Raw genomic sequence first — 18,799 nt, 5'->3', positions numbered from 1 at the left:
CTCTTGTTAAAATTGTAAAAAATGAAATGTTTTTAATTAATCTTAAATAAACTATAAACTTCTTTTAATCATAAACAAAAAGAAAGTCTAATCAAATTTTAAATAAATGTCAGACAAAAAATTGTTCTAGACACTAAAAAATACTATCAATCATACTTTAGAAAAGTTGTGTTAAACTCTAATCTAAAATAACATAAACAACAATCTAAAAGTAAGATTTTGCAAAATTTTCTTTTCATAACTCGCAACTAGGGGTGTTCACGGGTCGGTTTGGATCAGATGTAACACCCCATGTCCCCCATCGTTTGTACGAACAAGTTCGCATCGACGAACCTATTATGACTTAGGAGAATAAGGTCATGACCGAGCCTAAAGATCAGGGGTCCAAGAATATATACACATAATGTATTAAGCTAAGGTTAAAGTGTTTAGATTTGGGCAGAAATGAGGAATTGAATCAAGTAACCTACTAGTTTGACCTGTGTGCTTCACCTACTAGCTTGACATGCGTGCTTCACCTACTAGCTTGACCTATGAGCTTCACCTATGTGCTTCACCTACTTGCTTAGATGTGCTACTTGCTTAAGAGCCACCTACGTGCTTTGAGAAATATTCTAGAAGTGGGACATAAAAGAAGTCCATATTATATATGTATTTAAGTCAAGGAGGGCTGCATAAGAAGACCATGTGAAAGAGCGACCCACTTTGGACAAATGTTGAGACACCATTTTTGAAAATTGTGGAGTTTTTATGCCTGCTAGGTGTTTGAGATAATGTCGTAGTGGCCTATTTCATTACATATTGACCCTAATGTAATGTAATCTATTTGTATGTTGTATATTCTCATTTGTAGTTTTGGTTGGCGTTAATAGAAAGTCATCTAAGTATTTTTAGGGAAGAAATGAAGGTTGTAGTGATACACCATTTAAATTGACGATTGTGCATGCTTGTAACCATTATGTGTCTACTTACTATTTTGGGTATTTATAAGCCCAAGAAGTGTCGGGATACCTCATGAGAAAGTCGTATGTTCTGTAGACATGATGAGAAGGCAATGTGTGAAAAGGGCACCCTTGAGTAGAGGGTTTGCGAGCTTGATGCCCGGCTAAGTTTTTGGAAAGGCTGAATCATGGCAATACATAGTACTGGTTGGAAGACAAGGTATGTAAGGCTAAAATCTCTTATGTTGTTAAGGAATGAACCCTTGTCACATGTATCTCTTATATAAATAAGATACTAGATTACACATGTAAAGAGTGTTCAAATGTTTGATATACATTTTGTCCATACACGGCCTAATTGCTTCAATTGTCCATTTGATCATATATTTTATTTACTCAAATGATCACATGTTACTTTCATTGGATACCACTCCCATTGTATTTAGTCTATAATGTTACTGATGAGTCCACAAATTGGACTCATTTAGGGCTATGTTTTGATAGAATTAATGTCCTCAAATGCAAATTTTGTCTCAATATCTGATGAAAACCCTTAAGTTTTAGGTATTTAGAGTTTGAGGGAAAGCATGTACACTACTTAGCAAAAAGAAATAAAAGCAGCTGACAGAACGAAGAAATGAATATCTGAGAATCGCCGAACCCGTTTGGTGAGTTGTCAAAAGATCTTATCCTCGCCTTTTGTTCCAGTGTGTTAAGCCCTAAAAGAAAGGATCAAATCAGTGGTGAAAAGAAGCCGAGCAGTTCCGCGAAGAAGTACTATGTCGCCTAATGATCCAAAACACGACGATGCTGAAAGCTAACGCAAGACGACAATGAACTAGACCAAAAGGCGGATCGCCGAGTTGATCAGCGATTCCGACTAACTTCGCCGAGTGACCCTTCGCAACACAGATTTTTGAAAACTATAAATACTCGTTGAGAATTAATATTCTAGTATCGACTTTTTAGCTTGGAACAGTAATTTTTCAAACTTTGCTTCTATTTTTGAGTTCTAAGTTTAGAGAGGGTTTTTGAAGAACTTGAAGGTTAAAAGGGTTTCAACTCCAAGATTTTGGACTTGGGTCTTGTGGATTCTTCATTCTTTGCTTGTTTTCAGATTAACTCTTCATACCCATTTGAATACAAACTAATATTGGTAGAAATTTCTATCTCTTTTACATGTCTAGCTAAAACCTCAATTCTTAGGGTGTGATTTTGTGAATATGGGTTAGATTATATGTTGGGTCTTTCTTGTTGATGATTTATTTTTTGTTTAGATGTGATTTTGTTTAGTAGTTGTGGTGGAACTTAATGAAATTGTAGTTGCAAATACGATTTCACCTTTGTGTTTTTGGCTTACTAGAAGAGAGGTCGTAAAACTAAGACTACTAAATTGATGGCCGGTGGGATTGGGTCGACATGAGGTTAAGCTCGAGAGAGTGAACCCTAGTCCTTCTCCCACACACTCAGCTCGAGAGAGTGAGTGGGCTAAGGTGGAGGTTGTTCTTCATGCGGCAACTCGGTGTTCAAGAGAAACCGAGTTGATTCGGGGTAAGTTGCTCGAGAGAGAATTTACCCCTACTATAGTCTAGCCTAGTCACAAATATTCAACAGATTTATTATCAAAAGCATGTACCCAATAGTTTAGTTTATCCCGTATTCCTATCATATCCCAAGAATCCCCTCTCCTTGATTAGTACTCTTCGTATCTTTGCTTGTTTTTACTTACTTATGACAAACCCCCATCATTAATTGACACTCTTGTGTCACCCTCTTTGATTTAACATGTTTTTATTCGATAATGTTTTTAGTTATGACTAATTAGAACTTAATTTTATTTCTCTATTAATTCTCAAAACCACTCCCTTGGACTCGACCCCAACCCTTGGTTGGGTTACTTTACTATTGTACGATCGTAGACACTTGCATTGGAAGTTGTGTCTTGATTATGCAAACATCAAAATCGCGCCGCTGCCGGGGAGTGGTGTTACTTGAGAATTCTTAGTTTAGTAAAATTTTTGTTCCTCTTAGTTGTAGTTCACTTACTTAATTTTCAATCTGTTTCTATTATTTGTGTTGAAAACAGAAAACATGAGTGTTAATGGCAGCAACGGCAGCCAGGTGTGCCACCAAGACGACATCGAAAATCTCAATGATGTCCAAGAGCCCAACATTAATGACCCCCATCTCATGGGAGGTATTGGGGCCATCCGTTTACCTCCAGCCGAGGGAAATGCAGTGTTCCACATAACGAGCACTATGTTGTAACTCTTGGCTCATGAGGATCCTTACGAACATCTTCGAAACTTCGTGGATGTGTGCAGACCATTTTCTTTCAAAAATATCTCTCAGGAGTCAGTTCGGTTAAGGCTATTCCCTTTCTCGTTGATGAGAGAGGCGTGCAAGTGGCTGGCGGAGTTGCCTCGCGAATCCATCACTTCTTGGGAGGAATTGGTAACCGCATTTAATGTGCAATTTTTCCCTCATTCGAAGATGATGACTCTTCGGGATAGTATCCAAAGCTTTAAGTGTTTGGAGGGCGAGCCAATCCATGAGACTTGGCTGCAATTTAAAAAGTTGGTGCTATAATACCCGACTCATGGTCTTCCCGACAATGGCTTGCTACAGTACTTTTATCGAAGCCTGGATTCGGTAAACAAAGGTGTCGCTGATCAACTTTCACTGGGAGGCATGATGCAGCAACTGTATACAGTAGCAACCCAACTCTTAGATGGCATGACGACCATCAATAGGGCATGGTACACTCATAAAAACCAAGTCTCCCCTCTCACATTCAAGCTATCCAAGGAGTAGATGGAAAAAGATAATGAGAGAGACCAAAACATGGCCAAGATCATGACACAGCTTGACATTTTATCTAAAAATGGCATGGGGGCTGGTGCCCGTGGTGTCAACGCTGTGGGGGTCGGGTGTTCAAATCCTGAGGAGGCGAAATTTGAAGCCTTGTATAATGAGGAAGTGAACTTTCTAGCCAACCAAGGCAGTGGTTATCATTCAAACTACCCAAGACAGGGTGGTAACCAAGGTTGGGCTAGAGATGAAGGATGGAAGGATCGTGAATGGATAGACCAAAATCCTAATTGGAAAGATGGGTAGAAGGACATGTATGTGCCTCCCCACGAGCGCCAAAAGCCAAAGGATTCGGAGGGTGGTAGGTCTGAGGATATGCTTTCTTGTATCCTCAATAAAGTTAAAGGGTCAGACAAGATCTTGAAAGAGATGAAAGAGGATGTGTCGACCCTTAGCCAAACATTTACCTCTCATTCAGTATCAATCAAGCAGTTGGAGACCCAAATGGGTCAGATGTCGTCTCACTAAATCCGAGACAGAAAGGGGGTTTGCCTAGTGACACTATGGTCAACCCAAAAAAATGAGGTTTGAAAGTTGACTTGCGTCGTGCCACGACATTAACTAAGGCGTTGTTTGGGAGGCAACCCAAAACCATTTATTGCTTTATTTTGCTTTGATAGAATAATGATGTGTTGATTGTGCATATGGAAGTGTGGAGAGTGAACAAAATGTTCAGATTGGTGAGTTAAAGGTCCATTCCGCGAATCGCCGAAGGGTTCGGCGACCCCAAACCAGACAATTGTTAGACTCAAGACCAATTTACATTGGAGTCTGTAAAACTCGGCGACCTCAGGAAATTATTAGAATCGCCAATCATGTCGGCGATCTCGACGGAGACCGCCGTTTGGACTCCCACAATACATGGAGGTTCTGTAAAATTTGGCGAGGTAAATGACTATTTGGTGTTACGCTAAATAGTTCGGCGATCGGGACTAATGTCGCCAAATGGGCAAAAAACTGGACGATTTTTCAAGCCAAAGGTTTAAAAGTTTCAAACTCATTCCCTTTCCCTCACTTTTTCATCTTCCCAAACTCACACCTACACTCTAGTTTTATATTTCTTGCATTTTTTGAGTATTTTTAGTATCGAATTGTGCTACGAGTTGGATTACTTTGATCGGCATAAAAGGTTGGTATTCAAACCTCGCGTACATTTTGTCGAAATTGTACTCATTTGCAATCGGTTAATCTTGTTGAATTCTGTTGGGCCTCTCTAATTGGATCGGATTGCTTAATTGCCTATTTCTAATCGATAACTCTTGCTTGATTGGTGAAATCACGCTTTCTAGTGCGTTAAGTTAAAATAATTTGCAATAGGGAGTGTTTTTATGGTATGGGTCTTCGTCAAATTTGTGTTGTAGGAGCTTAAATTGCTTTTTCAGGGGTTGAGGGGTTGATTTCAAGAAGTTGGGTCGATAATAGGCATAACGAGTCATTGCAGCGAGCTGAGACGAACTCGCCAAACCATTCAGTGGTTCGCCTAGTTACCCTACCTCTCCTTTGATATCATGTTTTATGTGTTGTGGCTTATCTACCTTTCAGTGAGAAGCATGAGGTTGCCAAAAGCACTCGGCGACTCGCCGAAAGTCTTCTTGTTCACCCTTTGTCTGCACCCCTGACCCCTTCTGCACTGTAACTTTCGGCGGACACCCCTTTGTTCGCCGAAAGTATTCGGCGACTCGCCAAATGGACTGCTAAGTCTACCTGTAACTGATGGTCTTTGGTTTGCTTGTTAAATATTTTCTAACTTTATCTCAAGGCTTTGCAAACATGGCCAGACCAAAAGTTGCAGGAAGAAATATTCCACCCCGACATATAAAGGCACAAAATTCCAGAAGAGATGCAAGGACAACAGATCACCCCAAAGCAAGGAGCGAGAACAAGAAAGCCAGTTCCAGTAGGAGGATTTCCATTGAACCTAATGTCCCTTCGTGGGCTCGAGTTCATTAACGCGATACATGCCTTTGGAGCAGCTCACGATTTGGACAATATGGCTAAGGCTAATATCGCTGCAGTAACTGAGGCAAATGCAGACAATGAAAACCAGAGTCAGAATGACAAGACCTCAGACACTAATGCCTAGACAGATGGAGCAACTGCTTAGATAGGATCCCTTTTTACCTCCATATCTGTCTCTCTTTAATTTACATTCTAGATATTTTATTATTTGCATTTGAGGACAAATTCTTCTTAATTGTGGTGGGGTGAGGCTCACCTATTTTTGACTCGTGTTTTGTGTATATATTTGGGCTATTCTGTTTAAAAATTGTGTTTTATACACTGTTTCGTGGAAGGTTTGAGCTTGTGGCTTCGTGTTTTAAATTGCAAAATGATTTTGACCTGATTTTGACCCTTCCGAAAAAATTTTGCCAACCCTTTTGTGTTGAATATGGTTGTTCCTTCGCAAATTTGAGTATCGGTTCCAATCAATACCGATGATTTGGATAGTGCTCTCAATCGAACGAACATGAATGCGCGGCTACGATGAGGCCAAATGAAGTTGCATAGACAATATGTGAAGTCTTTGCATCTCATTATAACTAGCCTAGTATTGAATTGAGTCTCTTGTGATGACCATTGCACATTAGCGAAAGTGTGGAGTCTTGTTTGACTGTAGTGTCAATGCCTAGTGTGTTGAGCTTACTTTGAAACATGCATGATAGATCCTAGAATTTTCCTTGTTGGTCCGGTCGACTAAGTAAGGTTATCTCTTGATATGATATTAGGCAACTCTAAGAGTGTGAGCCAATATATACCTCTTTTGTGGCCTACCTTGTGAGTGTGAACCGCTTTTGAACACGCATTGAGCCTTACCTTCCTTTGGAAAAAACTTGATGAAAACTAGACCTTTCTTTATCCATTACCCATAATCATCATGAAGTTATGGTTAGTTGAATAGCCAACTTAGGCCAAAAACCTAAGTTAGGGGTGAGGTGAAAAGAGAAAGAAAGTCAAGAAGTGCAAGAAAAGTCTCATTTAACCCATGGTGTGGAGAAAAATGGAACCCCTCCATATAAAAAAAAAAGAGAAAGAAAAAGAAAAAGAATGAAAAAGAAAGTTGTTGAATAAAGTACAAAAGAAATGGGGTTCCCAAACAATCCATGGAAAGGGAATAATAAAATGACTTGTGAGCACTAAAGAGAATGATGAATGAAAAGGAAAAGAAGTGTTGTGAGCACCACATTTCATAAGAATGAAAGTCACTAAGCCTAAATGACCATACCTTTGCACGCAGCCCTATTACAAGCCTTGAAAAGACCATTTTGATATTGAGTGAGCTGAAACAAATGTTGATCGGAAAATACGAACAAACCTATGGGTGAAAGTATGCATCGTGTTCATCTTTGTGAGTGTGAGTGTTGTATTTGATTATGAAGCTTTAAATTGTAAACCATTGTGTGTGAATATGGAATCATTCCTTGTGTGAGGGCATTTGAACACTTTGGTTGAGCTTGAACTTGCATTTGAAGCAAGTATTGTGAACATGAGATTCTTTGATCTTGGTGAGTCACAACTTGAATCTTTGTATACGTAAATTGAGTCTTGTTGTGTGCATTCATGATTGAGTCTTATGTAGCAATGTTCGAGACACCTTTTTGAACGGCTGAACTTGAGTTTGCTTGAGGACAAGCAAAAGTTTAAGTTGGGGGTGTTGATGAGTCCACAAATTGGATTCATTTAGGGCTATGTTTTGATAGAATTAGTGTCCTCAAATGCAAATTTTGTCTCAATATCTGATGAAAACCCTTAAGTTTTAGGTATTTGGAGTTTGAAGGAAAGCATGAATACTACTTAGCAAAAAAGAACAAAAGCAGCTGAAAGAACGAAGAAATGAAGATCTGAGAATTGTCAAACCCGTTCGACGAGTCGCCAAACCCGTTTAGCGAGTCGCCAAACCTGTTCGGCGAGTCGCCAAAAGGTCTTATCCTCGCCTTTTGTTCCAATGTGTTAAGCCTTGAAAGGAAAGATCAAATCGGCGGTGAAAAAGAGTAGTCGGCGTGTTACCGAGCAGTTCCACGAAGCAATACTATGTCGCCTAATGATCCAAAACACGACAATGCTGAAGGCTAACGCAAGAAGACGATGAACTAGACCAAAGGGCGGATCGCCGAGTTGATCGGCGATTCCGACTAACTTCACCGAGTGACCCTTCACAGCACAGATTTTTGAAAACTATAAATACTCATTGAGAATTATTATTCTAGTATCGACTTTTTAGCTTGGAACAGTAATTTTTCAAACTTTGCTTCTATTTTTGAGTTCTAAGTTTGGAGAGGGTTTTTGAAGAACTTGAAAGTTCAAAAGGTTTCAACTCCAAGATGTTGGACTTGGGTCTTGTGGATTCTTCATTCTTTGCTTGTTTTAAGACTTAAATCTTCATACCCATTTGAATGCAAACTAATATTGGTATAAGCTTCTATCTCTTTTACATGTCTAGCTAAAACCCCAATTCTTGAGGTGTGATTTAGTGAATATGGGTTAGATTATCTATTGGGTCTTGCTTGTTGATGATTTATTTGTTGTTTAGATCTGATTTCGTTTAGTAGTTGTGGTGTAACTTAATGAAATTGTAGTTGCAAATACGATTTCACCTTTGTGTTTTCGGCTTGCGAGAGAGAGACGTCATAAAACTAAGACTACTAAATTGATGACCGGTGGAATTGGGTCGACATGAGGTTCAGCTCGAGAGAGTGAAACCTAATCCTTCTCCCACACACTCCGCTCGAGAGAGTGAGTGGGCTAAGGTGGAGGTTATTCTTCATGCGGCAACTCGGTGTTCGAGAGAAGTTGATTTGATTCGGGGTAAGTTGCTCGAGAGAGAATTTACCCCCACTATAGTCTAACCTAGTCACAAATATTCAACAAATTTATTATCAAAAACATGTACCCAATAGTTTAGTTTATCCCGTATTCCTATCACATCCCAAGAATCCCATCTCATTGATTAGTACTCTTCGTATCTTTGCTTGATTTTACTTACTATGAAAAACCCCCATCATTAATTGACATTCTTGTGTCACCCCTATTGATTTAACATGTGTTTATTCGATAATGTTTTAGTTATGACTAATTAGAACTTAATTTTATTTCTATATTAATTCTCAAAACCACTCCCTTGGGACTCGACCCCAACCCTTGGTTGGGTTACTTTACTATTGTACGATTGTAGACACTTGCATTGGAAATTGTGTCATTATTACACAAACATCAGTTACCTCACATAATATTTACTAGTCACATTATACAATTCATATGTTGTTAGTTGGAATACATTTATCCCTGATTTGAAACTCCCCATGTGCATCATTATTTCCCATGTTCATGTACCATTTCATTTCATATCATCTACTAAGTATTTAGCTATTACATCATGTTATTGAGAGATTCCTTACCTCATTGTTTGAGGAGTTATATGTCTTCACTTGGTATACACATATGTTTCCATTTGAAATGTTTAAATGTTCATTGTGTCGTTTAAGCTCTAAATAATACAAATGTTACATTTTGCTATTGATGTTAATGTTGCTGCCTCAAGTGCATATTCACAAGTCTTCTATTACTGGTCCACAGTTGAAAATCTCAATAATGATTATGACTACATAAAGAATAATCTCAAAGATTAAAGAAACTACGTGGAGCAATCTATGCAATACGGGTGGCAGCTCAGGGGCAAAAGTCTAGCGTGGGCCGATCCCAATCTATGTAATATGGGTGGAAGCTCAGGGGAAAAAGCCTAGCATGGGTCAATCCCAATCTATGTAATATGGGCGGCAGCTCAGGGGTAAAAGCCTAACACGGGCCGATCCCAATATATGTATTATGGGTGGCAGACCAGGGGCATAAGCCTAGCATGGGTCGATCCCAATTTGTATATCTGAGGACAGCATCCCTGGGGTTAAAATGTCTAACATGGGTCATCCTCTTCTACCACCAATCATATGGTCATATGTATCACATGCCTTATGACGATTATAAATCAACGAAGAATCAAGAAAAGAGTAAAATGTATATTTATCTAGGTATAATAACATATCAGATTACCAAGTGTTAATAATCAAATCCAAAGGTAATTGATTAACATGGTGAGAATAGTAAAACATGGCATGGTGATTCTAAGGGTTGTTCCTAGTTTCCAAATGCCTCGAATACCCATGTGTTTGTATGATCTCATAGTTACTTGTTCATGTGTCATGTGTTCTGATAGGTACTTGTTCATGTGTCACATATCCCCATAGTTACTTGTTCACGTATCCCTGCTCTCATAGCTTACGTGACATAACTTGCTTGTTTATGTGTCATGTGCCCATGATGGCTCATTTGTATATATTACATACCTTGCAACTCACGTGTTTATATGTCACATTCTTCAAAGCCCACTTGCTTATGTTCCACATGCTTCATATACTCACTTGCTTATATGTGTCTTATAATACACTTACTTATCCACCACATGTCTTAAACATCACTTGCTCAAATGCTACATATTTTCACAACTCACTTATTCATGTGTCACATCTTCTTATAACTAACTCACCCATATATTAAATGCCTTTTTGTGCTCCTCTACTTGTATGTTATAAACTCCACGTGGCTTATTGGTTCAACAACTATTTTCCCATCTATGCTTATGTGAGAAATACGTTAGAATAAAGTATCATGATGAAATAGAGATATTCCCAAAAGGAGGATTTAATTATGTATCAGTTTATGTCAATTCATGCAGTTTTGATATATGTATTTGTGGACAAGAAGAGGTACCTAAGCTTAAATGGTTATAAGTTGTTACAATAGATTCAAACTATGGTTGCAGTCCCTAAGTGCTTATAGCCTAATGTCACTCCCCGAGCCTACACCCTGGGCGGGACTGGCACTCGAGAACCATTGTTGGCCCCAACCGAATCCTTGGCATGGCTTACTTACTCAGCGGAAGACTATATGCAATAAGAAAGGAATTCAAATGCTAAACAACTTAATTGTTTCAACTAAACTCATAATGTTTTGAAGAACAACATTACTATTTTTTTTCAATGCAAATGATTTTTACCGTTTTAGAAGGCATTGCATTCTCGATAGAAAGCGTGAAATTTAAGCCAAATACCCTTATTAGCCTCTGAAACACTTGCTATTACCTAGTTCATATTCGCTAAAGCTTATGGGCCTCCCATCTCCATGTTGGTGCCAATATCGGTGGTCTTTTAATTATGTTTCTTCCTACCAGAGATTGGGCATTCTAGAATTATTTTACCCCTTGGTCTTGGCTAGATTGAGAATTATCAGTAATTGCTAAGAGGTAAATGATGGGCCTAAATCTTAACACAATTTATTTAAGGTCTAATGTTTTTTGTAGTTTCTGATGCTCAATGTTGTAATACACTCACAGATGCCTCCTGGTGAAGCCATTTTCACTCCTTTCAGTCTCATGGACCTTTTTTCCAAGATAGCTTCTGGCGGAACTACTTTGTGGTGTCTATTTGGATTGATTCCAATGTTTTTGCATGTCTTTGTTGCTTTACCTCATGGTATGCACATAACAATATATGCTGAAAAATTGCATCTTTTTCCTCTTTCTTTTTTTCCCTTCTGTTTTTTTTCTTATGGGAGTCAGAGGGTTGATGGAGAAGTGGAGAAAGTATTTTAGAAAGTAAGTGGGAACAAAAGCTGAAGCATTAGGTGTAAGTTTTTTCATATGTGGGATCTTCTAATTCTTATTTGTCCCGTTATGCCAAACAACTCTATCATTAAGAGCTCCGAGTTTAAGTAGTGAAAATTGTTTATGTATTAATTTGACAAATAATGGGCATTTTGTGTTTTCCCCAAGTAAGCTAGAACCTCTTGCTTGCTGCCTCTCCTCTTCCTTCTTTTTTCCCCTTCTCCTCGAGGGAGATCTTGCTTGTTGGAACCCATTCTATATGATTTTTGAGTTCTCCAATTATGAGTCAGTTGATGATGATGTTGTAAACTTTACAGGTGGATGCAATTCAGACTTGTGGCGGCCAAAAGACTGTTGATGGCAGGCATTTTCGAACAGGTGGTGGAATAATGTGGAGCATCCTTAAAGTACGAGATCCAAATGCATACAAAGAGATAATGAATAAAGGGAAGGAGTTTGAGGTGGGTCATGATTCTTTACCCTTTATTTAGTACTTATTTATCCCCAGTACATGTGGTAGTTTTATTGCCCAACCTAGAAACTAGGTAGTCACCATCATTGATCATGAATTTTCCATTATCAGGATCACTAAGCATGACGATTTTTGACAATGGTGAATGTTTTTATTCTATGTCAACCAAACGAAAAAAATTAAAGCAGGTTAACCTTAAAAAAAGGAAAGAACCTTAAGAAAAGGCCTTATGGAGGTGCTTTTGTATATAGTTTATTATGATTGTGGTTTGCAGTATTCATTGCAAGACAAATATATATAATGCAACTACCAATGTATATCTTCTCATTGCTCCGTTCAAATGCCCTAAATTTCACGGTGCCTATTTGGATATGTTAAAATTTTGAATTTTAAGTGATTATCTGTACTGTGGATCATTTCCTCGAAATTAAAATGCATATTATTGGGAAAAATCCTCCAGCCCTTGGGTAGCCATGGTCATTTCTAGTTGCAAGGACAATACTTACCTCTCCCATCAAAATTGTGAATCTCTGTTTGCTGATTGCTATTTTTCTTAAGACTAATTCCAACTTAGTATGTTGTGTTTTCTAAACAATTGCATTCATCATAATTTGAACTGTTGATATGTCCTATTGTGCTCATTAAGGACTTAATTTTGCAGAAGCAGTTTAAGCAGGATAATCTCAATCAAGAACCGCTCCAAAACAAAGAAGATTCGTTGGAGACAATGGGAGACGAGATTACAGACAATTTTTCAAATGTTTTACTGCAGCAAGAACCTGTTGAACAGTCAAATGATTGAGCCAAACGTGCATCTGTTCATGATAGAATAAGGATGCCTGTCATGCATGATGATCTATTCGATGAAGCAACTAATGAAGGAAAGTGATAGAATGCGTGCGTCCACTCTCAGGCAATGGACCAGGTACCTTAACTCAACAAGAACAATAACAAAAAGTAAATAATAACAAGAACACAACACAAGCAGTTTACGTGGAAACCTCCTTGCTCAAGGGAGTAAAACCACGACCTGTCACATATGATTTTCAACTAATTCCACTAATCTTTCTTAAGTAAAAGTGAAACCCAGTTACAACCAAAGTAAGAAAAAGCTATTAATCTCACAACTAAGTAATAACTCTATTACTTGAAGAGACTAAGCAGATGTCATACTGCCCACTAAGCTATAACCACTAGACAACTTAGGATTCAACTAAGCAACACACATGTTGCCCACTAAACCATCCACTCTAGATGACTTAGACTTTGACTAAGCAACAAAATGATGTTGCCCACTAAATCAGTTACCCTTAACCGATTTAGGCATTTCAACCAAAACACAATAACTGAATCCTTTATTGATTTAGGAACAAATTTACAATGTACGTGCAAAAGAAATAATCCTAAGACAACTAAGCTTGCAGCTCTATCAGGTCCCTGTTGTTCTTTAGAATGATTCTTCACTTTTGTTAGCCTTTGCAAGGGTTCTTGAGAGTTTTCAAGTTGTAAAAACTAAAGTTATGACTATTGGACATAATATTTATGAAGAATAGTCACAACCTTCGAGGCCATGCCATTGGCTGAGGTTTCTACCACAATTGGAGACTGAGCACCAACCAATTGTACTTTTTTCAGCCTGATAGTTGTGTGTATATTTGCGCCCGGGATCAGGTCCCTTTACAAGATCCTTGGGTTTGTCAAATCATCAAAACTACAGCTAACATTTCCCCCCTTTTCGATGATGACAAACTATACACACAATGCCTAAACAATTTCCACAGTGCCTACAATTTCTTCCCCCTGCCAACTACACCTTATTCTATTGATTCCCCTTGTCAACCAGACCTTCTACCAGCCTAAGCACCCAATGATTCCCCCTTTTGGCATCATAAAAAAGAAGTGAAGTAAACCAACATAACAAGTAAGTTTGTTAAGCCAGATCATCGCCAAAGGCAACAACATCATGAGTCTAAAAACAAGAAGATATAGAAATTAGTCACAACAAAATAGGAATCAATTTCACAGCACAAAAGTCAGCATTCAATACATTTAAGTTTGTTAAGCCAAATCATCGCCAAAGGCAACAACATCATGAGTCTAAAAACACAGGAAGAGATAGAAATTAGTCACAACAAAACAGGAATCAATTTCATAGCACAAAAGTCAGCATTCAATACATTTAAGTTAGACTGACATTGAGAACCCTAGACACTATCCACACAAAAATAAAGACATGGGAGAGGACTATAAGGAATGAGGCTAATGGGAAAGGGACTTGATGATAAAAGTGAGTCTAGTATTTGTTTCGTCATTGTCCTTGATCGCTTTATCTTGAAGAGCAGCAATTTTGGTAAAGAGCACTTCATTCTGTTTCCTCAGCTCTCTAACTTCCGCAGTACCAGGTCCCTCTGTCTGTGCCTTGAGCAACACAACTTTTAGTATAGCAATTTCAGCATCTCTAGTGCTCACACGCATAGTCATCTCTTCCAACTCATGTTTCAGCTGATCTTGTTCCATTATCAACTGAGATACTTTGCTCAGTGGATTTCCCTTTCCTTCTATACACTTATATTCCACCAGCGTACTGAGAGTGAAGGATTGTTTAGCAGTTCCAATTTTACCTGCTCCCACTAGTATGTCCATATGATAAAACACCTTGGTCAAAAGGTAGTCATATTCCATGCCATGTTTTACCTTATGTTCAACCATAGTTTTGTACATGTGCTCTAGCATGAGAGTTGGAAGATCTATGGGATCAAACTTACAAAGTGACTCCATGATAAACAAATCAGATGCAGAAGCGACAGTTCATTTTTCTATTCGAAGAAGAAGTACCTTGTTGACAAATTCAAAGAGCAGTTGGTACTCTCCTTTCATGAGTTTCTTTTGAATCCCAGTACGTCGTGTGTTAGGGATTTTAGAGCATTCTTTGACAAACTCCACAATGCAAGTTTTTCCAACGATGAACCTAGTCCATTCTCTTGGTACCTCCGATATTTACCCCAGCAGGTCCTCGGTTAGATGCAAACTTTTGTCCCCTACCCTGGTGGTTATGCTACCATATTCTTCAAACTCAATGTTATAGTAAAATTCTCGTACCTCTTCCTCATGTAAAACCGGTGATTTGGTCTGGAATAGGTGAGTCCATGACTAGATTTCCACGAGATCATACAGAGAATTCATCCCATGCTTGGTGATGACGTCAGGGTCAAACACTCGACATCCTAGAACCTTCTAGAGACGTAGATTGTTGACAATTGATTGTTTTCTTTCTCCGTGGTCATCCTTATTTCTCATGGGACCAGGTCCCGTTCGAGGTAGTGGTTTGATGACAGGAGAGGTTTCTCTCTTCCTCTTGTTCTTCCCTTTTTTGGACACAACCCTTTTTGCCACAGATGCTTTAGACTTTTCCTTTCCCGGACTCTTTCCCTTACTAGGCATCTTTACTTGTTTTTCCTTTTTTTTCTTCAGAACTTTTTCCTACACCTTCATGTTTAGAATCTTCAATCAAGACATCCACCACATCAGTATCAGGTATCTCAAAGAGTACATTACCCGATTTCCCTTTCTTGCGCCTTTCTGCAGTCATTGTTGCACTAGATTTCATAACATCACCCATCAGTTTCTTTGAATCAGATCTAGTAAAAGACCTTATTTTAGGTGTCTCCTATATGACCTTCTCCTTTTCTTTTGTGGAGATAGGGACCATTTTCTTTTGAACAATCCATCGGATGGGGCGATTATCCTTGTCAGTGTCAGTAGAATCGGACGAAGGGTAAACACCAAACTCAGGAGTTTGGTCAAACAATGGGTGAGAACCCCCTAGCAAATCATCCACAAACTATTCTCCTTCTTCGCTTAGTAACCCTCCTCTCATCTGGGTTAGACTCTCGATAATTAGGCTCTCACTGGTTGGGAGAATATTTGACTCAGATGATTTATTCTCGGGAAGGTCTCTCTCATATAAGTGGTCGAACAACATGGTAGAACAGGGACCAGGTTTGAGTGCTGGGTTATTGAGATCGATGGGAGACTGGGGATTAAGAGGACTGGTTTCGCCAATGTTGACCGGAGAGATGGTTGACATTTTGGAAGGAGACGGAGCATCGAAAGATGTGTAAAATGCCACTGGGTCTATTTCATTTAGTGAGTCTAGAATTTTCTTTGAAGAAGATGGAGATTTAGACATTTTGTTTGAGATAGGTTGATGAAGAGTGATAGAGAGAAAGTGAGAGAAAATGAGAAATAATGGTTTTGGTGGAAGGCTTTAGAGAGAGAGATTTGAAATGAAGAGAGATAGAGTAAAGAAAGGTCTTATAAACAGAACTTGAAACGATGTGTCAGGTCCCTAAGTAGACGCGTCGCTTGGACTTAAAGCGTTGGGACAACGGTTAGAGGGATCGATGACTGACACGTGGAGATCTCAACGGTTCTCATCGTACTATTGGCGAGTCTTTAGAACAACTTTTGTGATTTCACCATCTTTCACTTCCACTTCCACGGTTAGAATGAGAGGTCCATCCAGCACTATGTCCCATAACTCGCTGTCCTCAGCCATAAGAAAGTCGTGCATCCTTATTTTCCACCAACTATAAAATTGACCATTGAAACGAGGAGGTCGTGTTGAAGATTGTCCTTCTTCGAGGTTCAGTGGAGCAGTCATTCTTTTACAGAAATATCTTTCTTGGTGTTAACCAGCTAGAGAGTACCCACTCTGAGACCAATTGATAGAATGTGTGCGTCCACTCACAGTCAATGAACCAGGTCCCTTGACTCAACAAGAACAATAACAAAGAGTAAATAATAACAAGAACACAACACAAGCAGTTTACGTGGAAACCTCCTTGCTCAAGGGAGTAAAACCATGACCTATCACACATGATTTTCAACTGTTTCCACTAATCTTTCTTAAGTAAAAGTGAAACTCAATTACAACCAAAGTGAGAAAAAGTTATTAATCTCACAATTATGTAATAACTGTATTACTTGAAGAGCCTAAGCAGATGACACACTGTCCACTAATCTATCACCACTAGACAACTTAGGATTTAACTGAGCAACACACAGGTTACCCACTAAACCACCCACTCTAGATGACTTAGACTTTGACTAAGCAACAAAATGATGTTGCCCACTAAATCAGTTACCCTTAATTGATTTAGACTTTTCAACCAAAACACAATATCTAAATCCTTTATAGATTTAGGAACAAATTTACAATGTACGTGCAGAAGAAATAATCCTAAGACAACTAAGTTTGCAGCTCTATCAGGTTCATGTTGTTCTTGAGGATGATTCTTCACTTTTGTTAGCCTTTGCAAGAGTTATTGAGAGTTTTCAAGTTGAAAAAACTAAAGTTATGACTATTGGACATAATCTTTATGTAGAATAGTCACAACCTTCGAGGCCATGCCATTGGCTGAGGTTTCTGCCACTTCTGCCATCGTTGGAGACTGTGTACCAACCAATTGTACTCTTTCCAGCTTGGCAGTTGTGTGTATATTTGCGCCCGGGATCAGGTCAAATCATCAAAACTACAACTAACAGAAAGGATTCAAAGGATCCGTTGGCTTTAATAATGCCTTCATAAAAAAGCTCATATGATGTGGTGGAGGGAGGTTATCCTAAGGGTATATAAATTAATCAGCTAAGACTAGAGGATTCGAGAAACGAATCAACTTGATTTTTTTTTATAAAGCCTCATATTTTTGTCTGCCCTTTCATTTTGCTCATTATCTTATTCTCAGTAAATACATATATGTTCGCAGCGGATAAAATTTTTCCCAGATCTGATTAAATTTTGCCATCTTTTTCAAGATAGAAGAGAAGCAAATCGTATTGCTTGCTAGCCACTATAGATGGATTGTGTTTTGTCTGTAAATTCTTTTGGCCTAATCATGGCCATAGTTATGAAGTTTTACATGGTGCTGCCTAGAGCTTCTGAATGTTTTGCTACCCAAAATAATGATAAGGTGAAAAAATGTTCAATTCTTTTGTGATTTTACCATCAGATTTGTGATTAACAACACAACAAAATAATTTATGACATAATACACTTAACCGGTTAAAAAGATGAAAAAATTACATAAATATATCTATAACTTAAGATATCATAATCTCTTAAATTCCTTACCAAATAAATAGTTTTCTTACTTATACGGATTTAGGAAAGGAAAGGGGGTAGGGAAATTAATGAGTATCAAAATATGTGGAGACATGGAAAATAATGCAAGTAAATGACTACTATCTTGTTTGAAAAAAAAATAACTATTTGTTTTTTTTTAAGTGGATATTTATTTTTAGTATATAGAGGTTAATAAAATGATTTATTTTTTTAAAATATAAAGGTCCATAAAAATGAAATGTAGGATGCAATAATTACTTGTTATCCTACTATTTATGTATTTCCCTCTTTCTTTTAAGATAAATTTAAGTTTATCCTATTGGGAGCGCCACCTTCGAATGCCCTGTAGTGTGTGATTCAAATTTAATCGGAGACCCAATGCGGATTCTGAACATCGGATGAAAACAAAAAAAAAATGAATTATGGTAACAGCTTTGGAGGATAGGAATGGGGAACTTTCTTCCTTGTCTATTTAAGGAAGCAAAATTGCTTCTGTTGAATCCAATTTCTTGGCTTTCCCCAATCATAGTTTGATGGATGATTGTGTAGCTATTTTTCCTGAGGATATAGTGAAGGAGATTTTGTTGAGGTGTCTTGTCAAGTCATTGTTGCGATTCAAATGTGCCTGCAGGAACTGATACGCTCTTATCAAAACACCTAAATTCATTCTACAACACTTGAAGAAAAATCGTAGCCCCCTACAACTCCTGATTTATGATAATGATGACATTGATGATGAT

General features: G+C 38.3%; 1 pseudogene; it reads left to right on the top strand.

The window, feature by feature from the left end:
- Window positions 1-11,103: 11,103 nt before the first annotated feature.
- On the top strand, window positions 11,104-17,573 carry LOC125838534 (uncharacterized; annotated as a pseudogene).
- Window positions 17,574-18,799: the final 1,226 nt, after the last annotated feature.

This window comes from Solanum verrucosum, unplaced genomic scaffold, assembly GCF_900185275.1.
Source record: "Solanum verrucosum unplaced genomic scaffold, falcon-dt-bn FXZP01000182.1, whole genome shotgun sequence".
Taxonomy (NCBI): Eukaryota; Viridiplantae; Streptophyta; class Magnoliopsida; order Solanales; family Solanaceae; genus Solanum; species Solanum verrucosum.
The sequence above is the reverse complement of the archived record's forward strand: the minus strand, read 5'-3'. Positions and strand labels throughout refer to the sequence as shown.